Source organism: Lycium barbarum, chromosome 9 (genome assembly GCF_019175385.1).
Source record: "Lycium barbarum isolate Lr01 chromosome 9, ASM1917538v2, whole genome shotgun sequence".
Taxonomy (NCBI): domain Eukaryota; kingdom Viridiplantae; phylum Streptophyta; class Magnoliopsida; order Solanales; family Solanaceae; genus Lycium; species Lycium barbarum.
The window spans coordinates 10,439,246-10,445,944 of NC_083345.1; the positions used below are offsets into that span (position 1 = coordinate 10,439,246).

The window sequence follows — 6,699 nt, forward strand, 5'->3', positions numbered from 1 at the left end:
CTTGATAATGTGTTATATTGTCTGTTAATTTAACGAAGTATCGTCAGGATAAAGTGAATGCATGGGGAGCTGTTTCTACTCAGACTGAGGTCTATAGGTGAGTGTTCTTACTTTTTTATATTTGATTGAGTTATATCAAATCAAAGTAATTCAAAATAGTATATTGTCCTATTAGGAATAGGTTATTATAAAGCAATTGTTGAACTTATGTAGAATACACTGTAACTTTTGGCGAACTTGCTGTTTAAGATTTTGCTAAGTTTGTATCTTTAAATGCATGCTCCTTTATTGGCTGTCAAATTTAGTGGTTGGTACTGTATGAATTGGCTTTGCAGATTTATCTGAGGATTTGTGTGTGAGATTATGCCAACTTGCTTATAAGATGTTGCTAAGTTTGTTCCTTTGAATGATTCTTCTGTATTGGGTGTCAAATTTAGTGGTTGTTTCTGATTGAATTTGGCTTTAGGTTTAGCAGGTCAAACTAGAGGAAGTACTGTGTATTATGTGCTGTGTTACTAAGCTAATTCTATAATTAACTGTTGTTAGGTTCTCTTATATGAATTTTATGCAGCAGTACATTTCATGTGGAAACAAAAAACAGTGAACGAGGGAGCAAGTTGTCAAAAAGAAAAAAAAAATGGAGAAAAGTAGGCATCTCATCATCCTTCTAGCTGCTGCAGAAGAAGTGGATCAACAACAACTTGCAAGATTGGATCATTTCCTTCCACTTACTTGGGTCTTCCTTTGGGTGCTAAATACAAATCTACTGAAATCTGGACAGGAATTATTGAAAAGTTTGAAAAGAAATTGGCAACATGGCAAATGCAGTATCTTTCATTTGGTGGCAGGCTGACACTGATCAACAGTGTTCTTGACAGCTTACCTACTTACTATATGGCCCTGTTTCAAATTCCAACTGATGTTCTGGAGCAGATTGACAAGTTAAGGAGAGATTTTATCTGGGAAGGCAACAGTGAGGACCACAAATACCATCTCATCAAGTGGGAGAAGGTGACTCAACCAAAATTTCAAGGAGGTCTTGGAATCAAGGACCTTGCAGCTCATAACAAAAGCATGATGATGAAGTGGCTTTGGAGATTCAACCTGGAGGATGCAGGGTTATGGAAAGATGTTGTGATAGCTAAACATGGAATATTGGAGCATTGGTGCACAAAGACCTCTAATCTTCCTTATGGAGTGGGTCTCTGGAAGGGTATTAGAAGATTGTGGGACACCTTCGTTCAACAGTCTCATTTTGAAGTGGGCAATGGCTCACTCTTAAGATTCTGGAAGGACAAATGGGTTAAAAGTACCAGTCTTTAGGATGACTTTCCAAATTTGTTCAGAATAGCTCAAGATCCCAACTCTGTTATTGCTGCTAACAGAGAAGGGAACATTTGGGACCCGTCTTTCAAAAAAAAAAAACATGTATGAGTGGGAAGTGAATGAGTTGCTAGACCTTTTTTCGAGACTTCAACAATGTCACATCAATCCCCAGGCAGCGGATAAACTCAAATGGGAGCAACACAGTGGGGGAATCTACACAGTCAAGGAAGGGTACCATCAAATGTGCTCTAGAAACCCATTCATAGACAATTGGCCCTGGAAGCTCATTTGTAGAACAAAACTATCTCTTAAAGTCATATGCTTCACTTGGACAGCTCTATATGAGGCTTGTCTTACTCAAGACAACATGATGAAAAGGAACACTCAGCTTCCAAGCAGATGGTCATATGTGCAGAAAGGAGGTTGAAACTACCAGGCATCTTCTTTTCCTCCACTGTGAAGTGGCCTCAGAAATCTGGAATCTGTTTTTTTGCCTCTTTGGTGTTAATTGGACCATCCCCCTCTCAATAAAGGAAGCTTATGAGAGCTGGAATCTATGGAAAGTTGACAAAGCCATCACGAAGATCTGGAACATGGTACCAGCTTGTATATTTTGGTCTGGAACATGGTATCAGCTTGTATATTTTGGTGTATCTGGTTAGAAAGGAATAGGAGATGTTTTCAGGGGGTGTCAACACCTTTAGGTCTTTTGAAAGCAAGGTGTATTGTTTAGTTGGACCAAATTGGTCCTTGTAGGTAATGCAGAACAACTTTTGGATTTTACTAGCTCATTAGTTCTGGCTTAGATATTTGTTGTACAGCCGGCCAGTCTTTTTCTGTAAGCTCAAATGCTATATCTTGCAATTATTGCATCTTCTTGATGCCTTTGATTAATACCACTTACTTCATCCAAAAAAACAACTTCATCTGGCTAGCCAATCCATCGCACCTTGCATATGGAAGGCATCTTTTACAGGTAATGTTGAACTATGTGTGATCATTTTATCTAATAGTTTATGATATTAGAAAGGGTACACTTTTATTTACTTAATTATATCTTGAACAAGTGATCCAGTCCAGAGACTTTGTTTCTATTTTGGTGAAGCTTTACAAGAGAGGATACATTGAGAAATACAAAGGTCCCCAAGTTTTGAAAGAAAATTAAGGTTTTTAAGTACTCTGACATTAGGTACCACACCAGAAGCCTTAAGCTGCCACCAAGTAATTCCCTCACTCAATGATGCAATTTGCAGGAGTTCAAGCAATAATTGAAAATGTTGAAGGTGCAACCAAGATTCATTTAGTTGATTTATATATCAGATTCAGTGTACGGGCTTGATGCAAGCTCTTGGTGAACAACGTGACGTCCAATTGAGCTTATGAAGATAACTGTTGTTGGACACCAAGAAAACTTCACCTTCTTTATTTAACCGTTTTGTTGAGACACTTTTCTTTTATAGTGTGCTTTTTGATTTCTTTGAGGATTGCATGAATAGAGACAATCTGGTCAGAAAGACCATTGAAGTATTTCATATTGGTGAAGGTTTCTGGAATATGGTTGTACCTGAGGGTGTGGAAAGGTTCACGCGGATTGTGAAGCTTGACGTATGGAGAGCATACTTCGCAAGGTTTAGAATGGTGGAAATGGAACTCAGTGAGTCATCTTGGTATCAGCAAATCTGATTCTAAAGTAATTTTCCAACTCTTACACCAGAAATTGAAGATGAATGTCTTTTAAACTATTAATCATTTTTGTACTTATCTGCAATTTGAATTGAAAAGTAAATCTCTCATTGATAAACTTAAATTCAAAGTAATTCTCTCATTGATAAACTTACTACCTTTTTTGGCTACTATTTAAGAAGATGGTACGTCTTCAATCTTGAATAGTTTTTTGTTTTGTGAAGGCTTGCTCTGAAATTATTTCGCCAAACTCATATTTGTTTTTGTGATTAGACATTATGTTTTGAAAAATGAGTTTAATATGCATTCACTCTCCATCTTTTTACTGATATTTGGCTATAATCTGATTTACTCTAATTCATTTTGTAAATAGCCTATAAATCTGCTTCCTTTCTAGAGCTCCATTTCTAATGAAAAGTTATTATAAGATTATTATACTATCCTGAATTGTAGTACTATATCTGTAGCAGTTAGAATCAATTATATTTATTGTTTTTGGTTACAGGAACTAGCCGAAGTTGTGAATAGAAAGAGGAAAAAACATTACATGTAAGATGTACGAACTATCCTATTTTGCTTTTGACCTAAAAAATTAAAATCTCGCGGAAATTAGGTTACCTTACGTGAAGAGTAAGATTATGATGACCGTTTTAGTTACTATTTGTAGCTTTTATGGAAAGGTAGATATCACCGTATTTAAATTCTTTTTCTTCATTTAGAAATTGTGTGTATGTAATTCAACTGCATTAGCTTGAAAGTGTAACATTAAAGAACAAGGGGCCAGTAAAGATCTTCAATTTCCAAATGATGCAGGAACAAGCACCGACAAGATATTTATGAGGAAAAGAGTGTTGCAAAAGCTTTTACAGATTATAAAGTAAGCAACTTCCTATAGTTGTCATTTATTCTCTAATTTGCTGAACTAATACCAATATTACAAAACAAATAATATCATTGATAGAGAATAATCAATATATAGTGAGTAAAATACTCAAAGAATGCTGAAATATCCGCTATATCTTTCGACTTATATGATTGCCATTGATGCTATTGTTTGCTCGTGATATGCAGCTTAAATGAGACCCTGGTCTTTGCTTTTATATCTATTTGTGCCTTAATTGGATCGAGTTGGTTTTATACAAGTAGTGATCTCAACAGCCAACCAGTCAACTATTTAGTCATATTTTTGGTAGATGAAGAGTAAATTATTGAAAGAGCCAAGATTTTTTTCGGTATTATAATAAATATTTTTGATAGAGCAATGCTTTTTCTTAAATATTTTCTGTTGTAAGCATTCACTGTGGGGGATGGCAACAAACATCCTGAAAATGCGTATTTAATAACTGAGGCATAACTAAAAGTATGTCCATAAGGCGGAACTTTTCCTTAAGGCATAATTAAAAGTTTGCCTTGAAAAGTTAAAAAAAAAAATATATATGTCTTAAGGCAAAGTCTGCCCCCTCCGGCATAACTTTATTTTTTCCTTAAGTACTTTATGCCGATCCGGCATAAAGTTCTTAAGGAAAAACTAAAGTTATGTCGGAGGGGGCATAACTTTTCCTCAAGGCATAGTTTAGTTATGCCTTATGGGGCAAAACTTTTCCTTAAGGAACTATGCCTTATGAGGCAGACTTTTAATTAAGGCATAACCAAAAGTATGCCTCATAAAACAGAATTTTTCCTTAAGGCAAACTTTTAGTTATGCCTTAAGGAAAAGTTCCGCCTTATGGGACATACTTTTAGTTATATTTTATGGGGCACACTTTTAGTTAAGGCATCACTAAAGGTATGCCCCATAAGGCGGAACTTTTCCTTAAGGCATAATTAAAAGTTTGCCTTGAAAAGTTTTAAAAAAAAATATATGTCTTAAGGCAAAGTCTGCCCCCTCCGGCTTAACTTTATTTTTTCCTTAAGTATTGTATGTCGGATCCGGCATAAAATCCTTAAGGAAAAACTAAAGTTATGCCGGAGGGGGCATAGCTTTTCCTCAAGGCATAGTTTAGTTATGCCTTATGGGGCAAAATTTTTCCTTAAGGAACTATGCCTTATGAGATAGACTTTTAATTAAGGCATAACCAAAAGTATGCCTCATAAGGCGAACTTTTCCTTAAGGTAAACTTTTAGTTATGCTTTAAGGAAAAGTTCCGCCTTATGGGGCATACTTTTAGTTATATTTTATGGGGCACACTTTTAGTTAAGACATAACTAAAAGTATGCTCCATAAGGCGGAACTTTTCCTTAAGGCATAATTAAAAGTTTGCCTTGAAAAGTAATATATATATATATATATATATATATATATATATATATATATGTCTCAAGGCAAAGTCTACCCCTTCCGGCATAATTTTAGTTTTTCCTTAAGGATTGTATGCCGGATCAGGCATAAAGTCCTTAAGGAAAAACTAAAGTTATGCCGGAGGGGGCATAACTTTTCCTCAAGGCATAGTTTAGTTATGCCTTATGGGGCAAAACATTTCCTTAAGGAACTATGCCTTATGGGGCAGACTTTTAATTAAGGCATAGCCAAAAGTATGCCTCATAAGGCAGAAGGGGGCAGACTTTGCCTTGTTAGTTAAGGCAAACTTTTAATTATGCTTTAAGGAAAAGTTCCACCTTATGGGGCATACTTTTAGTTATGCCTTAACTAACATAACTAAAAGTATGCCCCATAAGGTGGAACTTTTCCTTAAGGCATAATTAAAAGTTTGCCTTGAAAAGTAAATATATATATATATATATATATATATATGTCTCAAGGCAAAGCCGGATCCGACATACAATCCTTAAGGAAAACTGAAGTTATGTCGGAGGGGGCATAACTTTTCTTCAAGGCATAGTTTAGTTATGCCTTATGGGCAAAACTTTTTCTTAAGGAACTATGCCTTATGGGGCAGACTTTTAATTAAGGCATAACCAAAAGTATGCCTCATAAGGCAGAACTTTTAGTTATATTTTATGGGACACACTTTTAGCTAAGGCATAACTAAAAGTATGCCCCATAAGGCGGAACTTTTCCTTGGGCATAATTAAAAGTTTGCCTTGAAAAGTAAAATAAAAAAAAATATATATGTCTCAAGGCAAAGTCTGCCCCTTCCGGCGTAACTTTAGTTTTTCCTTAAGGATTGTATGCCGGATCCGGCATACACTCCCCCCAGCCCTGCCTTGCGATTTTTTTATTTTATTTTATGCCTGAGCGGGGGTTCGAACCCAAAACCTCAGGTATCCAAGGTATCCAAGCGAAGGGCAAAACTTAAAGAACACAAATATGAGGGGCAAAATTTAAAGATCACCCCAAAAGAAGGGCAATCCGTGCAAAAAAAATGAATGGTTATGGTATATGTCCTACACTCTTGGTGAACCATTTCATCGTGGTGTAACAACAAACAAGTTTATACTTCTCAGATTCTTTCGTAGCTTTTTATCCAAATATTGATACATATTTGCTTATACATTTTCTACACACGTTCTAATGTTATAGGTTATTGAAGTGCAACATATGGTTGGTGAAGAAATTGAAGTAGAATTGTATGTTAAGGCCAACTTTAACTCTGCATACTTCTCATATTTTTTCATAGTTCTTTTTTCAAAATATTGATACATATTTGCTTATATATTTTCTACACATGTCCTAATGTTATAAGTTATTGAAGCGCAACATTTGGCTGGTGAACAAATTGAAGTCAACAA

The 6,699-nt window shown here is 35.5% G+C and overlaps 1 long non-coding RNA gene across 1 annotated transcript; it reads left to right on the top strand.

Moving 5' to 3' along the window:
• The first annotated feature begins 2,308 nt into the window (after nucleotides 1-2,308).
• LOC132611358 (uncharacterized) lies at nucleotides 2,309-5,050 on the top strand. The gene is made up of 3 exons (XR_009571604.1): nucleotides 2,309-3,016; nucleotides 3,515-3,558; nucleotides 3,823-5,050. It is a non-coding gene; the product is annotated as an uncharacterized LOC132611358 (long non-coding RNA).
• The last annotated feature ends 1,649 nt before the right edge of the window (nucleotides 5,051-6,699 follow it).